Source organism: Choloepus didactylus, chromosome 6, assembly GCF_015220235.1.
Source record: "Choloepus didactylus isolate mChoDid1 chromosome 6, mChoDid1.pri, whole genome shotgun sequence".
Taxonomy (NCBI): domain Eukaryota; kingdom Metazoa; phylum Chordata; class Mammalia; order Pilosa; family Megalonychidae; genus Choloepus; species Choloepus didactylus.
The window spans coordinates 98220083-98233198 of record NC_051312.1 but is presented as its reverse complement, the minus strand read 5'-3'; the positions used below and the strand labels follow the sequence as shown (position 1 = coordinate 98233198).

The window sequence follows — 13116 nt, the reverse complement described above, 5'->3', positions numbered from 1 at the left end:
AGAGGTGCCTGAGGGTGAATAGACTGATAACAGAATGGTGAACTGTGGTGTATGCATACAATAGAATATTGAGCAGCTGCAAGAAGGAATGAAGCTGTGAGACACACAACTAGGTGAATGGATCTTGAGGACAGCATTTTGAGTGGAGTACACCAGAAACAAAAAGACAAATCTTATAATGCCTTACTAATATGGACTAACTATAATATGAAAATTTTGAGAATTGAATCTTAGAGCACAGCTTATCAGGGGAATGCTTATTGTAGTGGTCCCTAGATTGTAAGCTCTTTCAGCAGTCACATCTATTCCTGAGTTGTAATAGCTACCTCTAAATTCTGAGATGTTGAGCTCTTTGTGAATAACCTGGTCAGTCTCTGAAACTTTGGGTATCTGTGTGACACCTGAAACTCAGAGCTAGAGCTTGGCAGCCACAAATGTCAGTATTACCTCATACAACAACTGGTTAAAAAGCTGAAAAAGAGTTCAGATCTCAATTACAGATATGAATGAAGTGGATCTGGTTAGGACGAAGGCAAATCAGACCAAACGGTAAAGGATGATATTGACAGTGTTTTTAAAACTTCAACTTCTGTGTGAGACCAAGGAAAGAGATGTTTATTTGGTGCAGGATCTATATTTTCTGTAGGACACTAAACATTTTAACTTGTACAGTCAGTTTATTCAAACACCATAATTACATGGAACTCTGAATAGGAAGTGAGATCTGGTAAGTCTGTACAGGTTAGTGTGAAATTCCAATACATCCCAAAGTAATTTGGGCAAAGAACGAGGATATATTTGCAGGGATCTCCAGGAAACTGGAGAAGAATGCAGAAATGTTGGACTTCCCCACCTGGGTTGTTACTGGTGTTCTTGCAAACGTTGAGGACCGACAGTTTGGTAGGATGAGCCCTCAATCTTGGGGCTTGCCCTTGTGAAGCTTGTTGCTGCAAAGGAGAGACTGAGCCTACTTAAAATTGTGCCTAGGAGTCTCCCCTAGAGAACCTCTTTGTTGCTCACATGTGGCCCTCTCTCTGTCTCTCTAAGCCCATGCAGCAGGTGAACTCTTTGTCCTCCCCACTACGTGGGACTTGACTCCCAGGGGTATAAATCTCCCTGGCAACCTGGGACATGACTGCCGGGGATGAACCTGGACATGGCATAGTGGGATTGAGAAAATCTTCTTGACCAAAAGCAGGAAGTGAAATGAAACAAAACAAAGTTTCAGTGGCTGAGAGATTTCAAATGGAGTTGAGAGGTCACTCTGGAGGGAATTCTTATGTGCTATATAGATATTCCTTTTTAATTTTTAGTGTATTAGAATAGCTAGAAGGAAATTCTTGAATCTGTTGAACTGCAACCCTTGATTCTTGAAGACAACTGTATAATTATGTAGCTTACATGGCATGACTGCGTGGTTGTGAAAACCTCATGGCTCACACTCCCTTTGTCCAGTGTATGGACGGATGAGTAGAAAAATGGGTACAAAACTAAATGAAAAACAGGGGGGTGGTGGAATGTTTTCAGTTTTCTTTTTTACTTTTTTTTTTTTTATGTTTGTTTTGGAGTAAGAAAAATGTTCAAAAGTTGAATTGCACAACTTTATCATGGTACTGTGAATAGCTGATTGTACACTGTGGATGACTGTAGGGTATGTGAATATATCTCAATAAAATTGTATTAAAAAAATAAGTGGTTTGTGAAAAGAAAAGAAAATGAGGGAGACTTTATGCATTTTAATTTAAGACTTTTTAAATATCCAACTAAGTTTCAATAAACTACAGTGCCATACACGGTGCTACTATCTTTACTTTCTATGTTCAAGTTTATAGATTCTACCTTCAAGAAGCTTCTTTTTCTTTAAAAGAATTGCTTAGATCATTTGGATACATTGTCACATCAGTCATATCATATCATTTATTTACAAAGGCTACTGTTTACATATCATTTTCCTGTCATGGAGATTAATGGGCCAATAAAATATGAAAAAAAAAGCTCAACCTCATTAAAAATCACAGTAAGTCATTCATTTATTCATCACATATTTACGCAGAGCCTATTATGTCCAAAGCACTCTTTTCAGTAGTGGAAGTACAGAATATACAAAGCTTCTGCTTTCAGGTCACGCTCTGGTGGGGAAAGACAGGCAATGGATAAACAAAAATATATGCTACATCAAAAGTTATAATAAGGAAGAAGAAATCAGAATAAGAGGCCCAGGTGACTTTGAGGTGTGAGTGGTGCTAACTACTGAGAAATGAAATATTTTTAACCTATCAAAATAACAAAAATTAAAAAGGTCAACCATATCCAGTGCTGACCAGGTTGAGGAGGAATCGTCATGCTCAGACACTATTGATGGTAATGTAAACAAGGAAAATATGTTTGCTATGTAAAAGAAACCAAGAAAATTTAAAAGGTAGGTATACCAATGCTCTTTGACCCTACAATTCTACTCCAAAAATCCGTTCCAAAAAAAAATACTGAAGTGAAAGAAGGTATATGTTATAAGGATGCTCAACTGACACTTTATAATAGTGAAAAACTAAAAACGATCTTAATGTCTATCAATACTATGGCATACTATGCAATCACTTAAAAGAATTAGAGAGGCGGGGCAAGATGGCAGACTGGTGAGCTGTATGTTTTAGTTACTCCTCCAGGAAAGTAGGTAAAAAGCCAGGAACTGCGTGGACTGGACACCACAGAGCAATCTGTCTTTGGGCATACTTCATACAACACTCATGAAAACGTGGAACTGCTGAGATCACCGAAATCTGTAAGTTTTTGCGGCCAGGGGACCCGCGCCCCTCCCTGCCAGGCTCAGTCCCGGGGGAGGAGGGGCTGTCAGCTCCAGGAAGGAGAAGGGAGAATTGCAGTGGCTGCTCTCATCGGAAACTCATTCTACTGATTCAAACTCCAACCATAGATAGACTGAGGCCAGACACCAGAGACTCTGAGAGCAGCCAGCCCAGCAGAGAGGAGACGGGCATAGAAGGAAAACAACACGAGAAGCTCCAAAGTAAAAGCAGAGGATTTTTGGAGTTCTGGTGAACACAGAAAGGGGAAGGGCGGAGATCAGGCCTTGAGGCGCATATGCAAATCCCGAAGCAAGGCTGATCTCTCTGCCCAGGGCACCTTTCCTTAATGGCCCTGGTTGCTTTGTCTATTAGCATTTCAATAACCCATTAGATCTCTGAGGAGGGCCGTTTTTTTTTTTTTTTTTTTTTTTTTTTTTTTTTTTTTAAATCCTTTTTGCTTTTTCTAAAACAATTACTCTAAGAAGCTCAATACAGAAAGCTTCAAAGTATTGAAATTTGGGCACGTCAAGTCAAGAGCAGAAATAAGAGAGCTCTGAGACAAAAGGCAATAATCCAGTGGCTGAGAAAATTCACTAAACAACACAACTTCCCAAGAAAAGGGGGGTGTCCGCTCACAGCCACCATCCTGGTGGACAGGAAACACTCCTGCCCATCGCCAGCCCCATAGCCCAGAGCTGCCCCAGACAACCCAGTGTGACGGAAGTGCTTCAAATAACAGGCACACACCACAAAACTGGGCGTGGACATTAGCCTTCCCTGCAACCTCAGCTGAATGTCCCAGAGCTGGGAAGGGGGAGCAGTGTGAATTAACAGAGCCCCATTCAGCCATCATTTGAGCAGACTGGGAGCCTCCCAACACAGCCCAGCAGCCCAGAACTGCCCTGGGGGGACGGCACTCACCTGTGACATAGCACAGTCATCCCTCAACAGAGGACCCGGGGTGCACAGCCTGGAAGAGGGGCCCACTTGCAAGTCTCAGGAGCCATACGCCAATACCAAAGACTTGTGGGTCAGTGGCAGAGACAAACTGTGGCAGGACTGAACTGAAGGATTAGACTATTGCAGTAGCTTTAAAACTCTAGGATCATCAGGGAGATTTGATTGTTAGGGCCACCCCCCCTCCCCGACTGCCCAGAAACACGCCCCACATACAGGGCAGGCAACACCAACTACACACGCAAGCTTGGTACACCAATTGGGCCCCACAAGACTCACTCCCCCACTCACCAAAAAGGCTAAGCAGGGGAGATCTGGCTTGTGGAGAACAGGTGGCTCGTGGACGCCACCTGCTGGTTAGTTAGAGAAAGTGTACTCCACGAAGCTGTAGATCTGATAAATTAGAGATAAGGACTTCAACTGGTCTACAAACCCTAAAAGAACCCTATCAAGGACAGCAAATGCCACGAGGCCAAAAACAACAGAAAATTATAAAGCATATGAAAAAACCAGACGATATGGATAACCCAAGCCCAAGCACCCAAATCAAAAGACCAGAAGAGACACACCTAGAGCAGCTACTCAAAGAACTAAAGATGAACAATGAGACCCTAGTACGGGATATGAAGGAAATCAAGAAGACCCTAGAAGAGCATAAAGAAGACATTGCAAGACTAAATAAAAAAATGGATGATCTTATGGAAATTAAAGAAACTGCTGACCAAATTAAAAAGATTCTGGACACTCATAGTACAAGACTAGAGGAAGTTGAACAACGAATCAGTGACCTGGAAGATGACAGAATGGAAAATGAAAGCATAAAAGAAAGAATGGGGAAAAAAATTGAAAAACTCGAAATGGACCTCAGGGATATGATAGATAATATGAAGCGTCCGAATATAAGACTCATTGGTGTCCCAGAAGGGGAAGAAAAGGGTAAAGGTCTAGGAAGAGTATTCAAAGAAATTGTTGGGGAAAACTTCCCAAATCTTCTAAACAACATAAATACACAAACCATAAATGCTCAGCGAACTCCAAATAGAATAAATCCAAAAAAACCCACTCCGAGACATATACTGATCACACTGTCAAACATAGAAGAGAAGGAGCAAGTTCTGAAAGCAGCAAGAGAAAAGCAATTCACCACATACAAAGGAAACAGCATAAGACTAAGTAGTGACTACTCAGCAGCCACCATGGAGGCGAGAAGGCAATGGCACGATATATTTAAAATTCTGAGAGAGAGGAATTTCCAGCCAAGAATACTTTATCCAGCAAAGCTCTCCTTCAAATTTGAGGGAGAGCTTAAATTTTTCACAGACAAAGAAATGCTGAGAGAATTTGCTAACAAGAGACCTGCCCTACTGGAGATACTAAAGGGAGCCCTACAGACAGAGAAACAAAGACAGGACAGAGAGACTTGGAGAAAGGTTCAGTACTAAAGAGATTCGGTATGGGTACAATAAAGGATATTAATAGAGAGAGGGAAAAATATGGCAAACATAATCCAAAGGATAAGATGGCCGATTCAAGAAATGCCTTCACGGTTTTAACGTTGAATGTAAATGGATTAAACTCCCCAATTAAAAGATATAGATTCGCAGAATGGATCAAAAAAAATGAACCATCAATATGTTGCATACAAGAGACTCATCTTAGACACAGGGACACAAAGAAATTGAAAGTGAAAGGATGGAAAAAAATATTTCATGCAAGCTACAGCCAAAAGAAAGCAGGTGTAGCAATATTAATCTCAGATAAAATAGACTTCAAATGCAGGGATGTTTTGAGAGACAAAGAAGGCCACTACATACTAATAAAAGGGGCAATTCAGCAAGAAGAAATAACAATCGTAAATGTCTATGCACCCAACCAAGGTGCCACAAAATACATGAGAGAAACATTGGCAAAACTAAAGGAAGCAATTGATGTTTCCACAATAATTGTGGGAGACTTCAACACATCACTCTCTCCTATAGATAGATCAACCAGACAGAAGACCAATAAGGAAATTGAAAACCTAAACAATCTGATAAATGAATTAGATTTAACAGACATCTACAGGACATTACATCCCAAATCACCAGGATACACATACTTTTCTAGTGCTCACGGAACTTTCTCCAGAATAGATCATATGCTGGGACATAAAACAAGCCTCAATAAATTTAAAAAGATTGAAATCATTCAAAGCACATTCTCTGACCACAATGGAATACAATTAGAAGTCAATAACCATCAGAGACTTAGAAAATTCACAAATACCTGGAGGTTAAACAACACACTCCTAAACAATCAGTGGGTTAAAGAAGAAATAGCAAGAGAAATTGCTAAATATATAGAGACGAATGAAAATGAGAACACAACATACCAAAACCTATGGGATGCAGCAAAAGCAGTGCTAAGGGGGAAATTTATAGCACTAAACGCATATATTAAAAAGGAAGAAAGAGCCAAAATCAAAGAACTAATGGATCAACTGAAGAAGCTAGAAAATGAACAGCAAACCAATCCTAAACCAAGTAGAAGAAAAGAAATAACAAGGATTAAAGCAGAAATAAATGACATAGAGAACAAAAAAACAATAGAAAGGATAAATATCACCAAAAGTTGGTTCTTTGAGAAGATCAACAAGATTGACAAGCCCCTAGCTAGACTGACAAAATCAAAAAGAGAGAAGACCCATATAAACAAAATAATGAATGAAAAAGGTGACATAACTGCAGATCCTGAGGAAATTAAAAAAATTATAAGAGGATATTATGAACAACTGTATGGCAACAAACTGGATAATGTAGAAGAAATGGACAATTTCCTGGAAACATATGAACAACCTAGACTGACCAGAGAAGAAATAGAAGACCTCAACCAACCCATCACAAGCAAAGAGATCCAATCAGTCATCAAAAATCTTCCCACAAATAAATGCCCAGGGCCAGATGGCTTCACAGGGGAATTCTACCAAACTTTCCAGAAAGAACTGACACCAATCTTACTCAAACTCTTTCAAAACATTGAAAAAAATGGAACACTACCTAACTCATTTTATGAAGCTAACATCAATCTAATACCAAAACCAGGCAAAGATGCTACAAAAAAGGAAAACTACCGGCCAATCTCCCTAATGAATATAGATGCAAAAATCCTCAACAAAATACTTGCAAATCGAATCCAAAGACACATTAAAAAAATCATACACCATGACCAAGTGGGGTTCATTCCAGGCATGCAAGGATGGTTCAACATCAGAAAAACAATCAATGTATTACAACACATTAAAAACTCGAAAGGGAAAAATCAATTGATCATCTCAATAGATGCTGAAAAAGCATTTGACAAAATCCAACATCCCTTTTTGATAAAAACACTTCAAAAGGTAGGAATTGAAGGAAACTTCCTCAACATGATAAAGAGCATATATGAAAAACCCACAGCCAGCATAGTACTCAATGGTGAGAGACTGAAAGCCTTCCCTCTAAGATCAGAAACAAGACAAGGATGCCCGCTGTCACCACTGTTATTCAACATTGTGCTGGAAGTGCTAGCCAGGGCAATCCGGCAAGACAAAGAAATAAAAGGCATCCAAATTGGAAAAGAAGAAGTAAAACTGTCATTGTTTGCAGATGATATGATCTTATATCTAGAAAACCCTGAGAAATCAACGATACACCTACTAGAGCTAATAAACAAATTTAGCAAAGTAGCGGGATACAAGATTAATGCACATAAGTCAGTAATGTTTCTATATGCTAGAAATGAACAAACTGAAGAGACACTCAAGAAAAAGATACCATTTTCAATAGCAACTAAAAAAATCAAGTACCTAGGAATCAACTTAACCAAAGATGTAAAAGACCTATACAAAGAAAACTACATAACTCTACTAAAAGAAATAGAAGGGGACCTTAAAAGATGGAAAAATATTCCATGTTCATGGATAGGAAGGCTAAATGTCATTAAGATGTCAATTCTACCCAAACTCATCTACAGATTCAATGCAATCCCAATCAAAATTCCAACAACCTACTTTGCAGACTTGGAAAAGCTAGTTATCAAATTTATTTGGAAAGGGAAGGTGCCTCGAATTGCTAAAGACACTCTAAAAAAGAAAAACGAAGTGGGAGGACTTACACTCCCTGACTTTGAAGCTTATTATAAAGCCACAGTTGCCAAGACAGCATGGTACTGGCACAAAGATAGACATATAGATCAATGGAATCGAATTGAGAATTCAGAGATAGACCCTCAGATCTATGGCCGACTGATCTTTGATAAGGCCCCCAAAGTCACCGAACTGAGCCATAATGGTCTTTTCAACAAATGGGGCTGGGAGAGTTGGATATCCATATCCAAAAGAATGAAAGAGGACCCCTACCTCACCCCCTACACAAAAATTAACTCAAAATGGACCAAAGATCTCAATATAAAAGAAAGTACCATAAAACTCCTAGAAGATAATGTAGGAAAACATCTTCAAGACCTTGTATTAGGAGGCCACTTCCTAGACTTTACACCCAAAGCACAAGCAACAAAAGAGAAAATAGATAAATGGGAACTCCTCAAGCTTAGAAGTTTCTGCACCTCAAAGGAATTTCTCAAAAAGGTAAAGAGGCAGCCAACTCAATGGGAAAAAATTTTTGGAAACCATGTATCTGACAAAAGACTGATATCTTGCATATACAAAGAAATCCTACAACTCAATGACAATAGTACAGACAGCCCAATTATAAAATGGGCAAAAGATATGAAAAGACAGTTCTCTGAAGAGGAAATACAAATGACCAAGAAACACATGAAAAAATGTTCAGCTTCACTAGCTATTAGAGAGATGCAAATTAAGACCACAATGAGATACCATCTAACACCGGTTAGAATGGCTGCCATTAAACAAACAGGAAACTACAAATGCTGGAGGGGATGTGGAGAAATTGGAACTCTTATTCATTGTTGGTGGGACTGTATAATGGTTCAGCCACTCTGGAAGTCAGTCTGGCAGTTCCTTAGAAAACTAGATATAGAGCTACCATTCGATCCAGCGATTGCACTCCTCGGTATATACCCGGAAGATCGGAAAGCAGTGACACGAACAGATATCTGCACGCCAATGTTCATAGCAGCATTATTCACAATTGCCAAGAGATGGAAACAACCCAAATGTCCTTCAACAGATGAGTGGATAAATAAAATGTGGTATATACACACGATGGAATACTACGCGGCAGTAAGAAGGAACGATCTGGTGAAACATATGACAACATGGATGAACCTTGAAGACATAATGCTGAGCGAAATAAGCCAGGCACAAAAAGAGAAATATTATATGCTACCACTAATGTGAACTTTGAAAAATGTAAAACAAATGGTTTATAATGTAGAATGTAGGAGAACTAGCAGTAGAGAGCAATTAAGGAAGGGGGAACAATAATCCGGGAAGAACAGATAAGCTATTTAACGTTCTGGGGATGCCCAGAAATGACTATGGTCTGTTAATTTCTGATGGTTGTAGTAGGAATAAGTTCACTGAAATGTTGCTATATTATGTAACTTTCTTGGGGTAAAGTAGGAACATGTTGGAAGTTAAGCAGTTATCTTAGGTTAGTTGTCTTTTTCTTACTCCCTTGCTATGGTCTCTTTGAAATGCTCTTTTATTGTATGTTTGTTTTCTTTTTAACTTTTTTTTTCATACAGGTGATTTGAAAAAAGAAGGGAAAGTTAAAAAAAAAAAAAAAAAAAAAAAAAAAAAAGAAAAAAGACAAACAAGGGGAAAAAAAAAAAAAAAAAAAAAGATGTAGTGCCCCCTTGAGGAGCCTGTGGAGAATGCAGGGGTATTCGCCTACCCCACCTCCATGGTTGCTAACATGACCACAGACATAGGGGACTGGTGGTTTGATGGGTTGAGCCCTCTACCATAAGTTTTACCCTTGGGAAGACGGTTGCTGCAAAGGAGAGGCTAGGCCTCCCTGTATTTGTGCCTAAGAGTCTCCTCCTGAATGCCTCTTTGTTGCTCAGATGTGGCCCTCTCTCTCTGGCTAAGCCAACTTGAAAGGTGAAATCACTGCCCTCCCCCCTACGTGGGATCAGACACCCAGGGAAGTGAATCTCCCTGGCAACGTGGAATATGACTCCCAGGGAGGAATGTAGACCTGGCACCGTGGGACGGAGAACATCTTCTTGACCAAAAGGGGGATGTGAAAGGAAATGAAATAAGCTTCAGTGGCAGAGAGATTCCAAAAGGAGCCGAGAGGTCACTCTGGTGGGCACTCTTATGCACACTTTAGACAACCCTTTTTAGGTTCTAAAGAATTGGGGTAGCTGGTGGTGGATACCTGAAACTATCAAACTACAACCCAGAACCCATGAATCTCGAAGACAGTTGTATAAAAATGTAGCTTATGAGGGGTGACAATGGGATTGGGAAAGCCATAAGGACCAAACACCACTTTGTCTAGTTTATGGATGGATGTGTAGAAAAGTAGGGGAGGGAAACAGACAGACAAAGGTACCCAGTGTTCTTTTTTACTTCAATTGCTCTTTTTCACTCTAATTATTATTCTTGTTATTTTTGTGTGTGTGCTAATGAAGGTGTCAGGGATTGATTTAGGTGATGAATGTACAACTATGTAATGGTACTGTAAACAATCGAAAGTACAATTTGTTTTGTATGACTGCGTGGTATGTGAATATATCTCAATAAAATGATGATTTAAAAAAAAAAAAAAAAAGAATTAGAATACACATACATGGACATGGAAAATGCCTAATAAACTAGTTTTGTTTTCTTATTTTTTAAAAAGTTGCAGAATCATGTGACCTCAGTTTTGTTTAAAACAAATGAAGCTCTTGTATGCAGACACACTTATATGTTCACTATTTTTAAACTTATTTATCTATTATTGATTTTAAGTGAGACATATTGCCTTGAAAAAGCAGAAACTGCTGTACTTTTAATGTTGATGATTTATAACATTTCTTTATTATTATCCCAAATATGATTATTTTATTTTTCTGCTTTCCTTAATACACCTCAGCTCTCTAGCAGTTGAAGCCGCAAAAGGATCTGGAGGGGAACTCAATAAAGGTCATGAAAAAGGCCAGCCCAAAAACCTTTTCAAGAAGTTGATGTTGTTAAGGCAAAAGAGAGAGAACCTGGTTCCGTCTTCAAATCAAAGGATACTGACAAGAGGCAGAAGGCAGGGCATCTCCCTACCCTGTTCTCTGGGGTATAATCTAATGCTTTGCTCAGCTGTCAGGCCCCACAGTCTTCACACCCATACCAGTGATGCTCAAGTCAGGGATGAATGAATATATATATATGGCAATCACGGTGCTAAGGAGAAGAGAGACCCTTCTCCAAGGGCTATATGCACAGAGAATTGCAACAGGCCATCCCGCTGCTTTTTGGCAGAGCATTGGAAAGCACCTGCTGTGGTTAAGTTTACACATATGTATAGTTATGTAATCACTACTACAATCAAGATAGCAAACAGTTATATAATCCAAAAAATTCTCTACTGCTGCCTTTGTAATTAAGAATTCCTCCCACATATAATACCTACCAACCACTGAACTGTTTTCTGTTCCGAAAACATTGTCTTATCCAAAATGTTATCTAAATGTAATCATACAGGATTACAACCTTCTGAGAATAGCTCCTTAAAATCACATTATGCCTTTGAGATTCATCCATGTTGCTACATGTATCAGTAGTCTGTAGGTTTTTACTGCTGAGTAGTATTCCATTGAATGGATGTAACACAGTTTGTTTATTCATTCACGATTCATACGATTCAATATGACAAATACAATAATAAAAATACACGTAAGATTTAGGGTTAGCATAGAGAAAAAGCTGACTAATTAGGGAAAACAAAAAAGGCTTTACCAAGTGAGTGGCCTGATCTGGGTTTTGACCAGGTAACCAGTGGGAAGAGATCAGATCAGGCAGATGAAACAGCATATAAAAAGTCTATGATAATATGAAACAGTAGACTGATTTGGAAATGATAGTAGTCACTGGTGAGGAGGGCAGCATAAAACAAGTGTGATGGGCAAGTTAGAGAGGTAAGTCTATCATGTTGTATAACAAACTTTATCCTATTGGGGATACAGTCACCACAGGGTTTTAAGTAGGGGTATGACATCAGATTTTAATTTTAGAGAGATAACTTGATCTACAGAATATGGACTAGAGGTAAAGGAGACAGGAAAGAAATCAGTTAGACCTAAAGTAGTGGCTATAAGGATCAAAAGACAAAGGACAAACTTGAGAGACAAAGAAGGAGTAGAATCAACTGGCTTAATGACCAGTTCTCAATGCATCAATGTGCATCAGGTAGCGCACCTTATTCTAGATAAATGTAGATGTGTGGATGTGTTAAACCATGTAAAGAACACCATGTTCTTTAATGCAGTCTTGTGGGGGCAGACATCTTAGTGTCAATTAGGTTGGAATATTTGGATTAAGTTGTTTCCATGGAGATGAGACCCACCCAACTGTAGGTGATAACTCTGATTGAATTATTTCCATGGAAGTGTGGCCCTGCCCATTCAGCACAGGTCTTGATTTAATCACTGGAGTGCTATAAAAGAGCTTACAGACAGAAAGAGCTTGCTGCTGCAGCTCAGAGAGACATTTTGGACACAGCTATTAAAAGAAGACTTTTGCTGACGCTTTAGAGATACTAGCCCAGAATTTGCCCCAAGAAACTAAGCCTAGAGACATTTTGGAGAGCACCATTTTGAAACGCAACCTGGGAGCAAGCAGATGCCAGCCACATCCCTTCCAAGCTAACAGGTTTTCTGGACATCAATGGCCTTTCTCCAGTGAAGGTATACTCAAGTTTATGCCTTGGTTTGGACACTTCTACAGTCTTCAGACTGTACATTTGTAGCCGAATAAAACCCCCTTATAAAAGCCAAACCATTTCTGGTATTTGCATTCCAGCAGCATTAGCAAACCAGAACAGGGAGGGAAAGAATGATGATTTTAGTTTTAAAGCAATTAAACATGAAATGCCAGAGACAGTATAAAGTAGGAGGAAGGCCAGTGCAGAAACATGAAGAATATCTATATTTATATAGTAGGCAAAATGAGTTAATCAATGAAGACTAAGTGAGAGTAATAAGAGGGGCTGAAAGAGTACCAGAAAAGAGATGAAACAAATGGTATATCAGGAAATCCCATTTGAATATGGAAGAACAAAATTGATATTTTCCTTCTCTCAACCACACCCTTCAAAGGCAAGGAAAACAAAAATTCCATTTTTGACAAAACTAGGAGATATATGAAACCAAAAGCACGAAACAGATGGAAAAGCTGCCAAAGTAGAGATTAACCAGGGATGTAGAAGGAAACAGC

The 13116-nt window shown here is 39.1% G+C and overlaps 1 protein-coding gene across 1 annotated transcript in view; it reads right to left on the bottom strand.

Annotated features, from left to right (window-relative positions):
- ANKRD42 (ankyrin repeat domain 42) overlaps positions 1 to 13116 on the bottom strand; it is a 129282-nt gene that overhangs the window by 96087 nt on the left and 20079 nt on the right.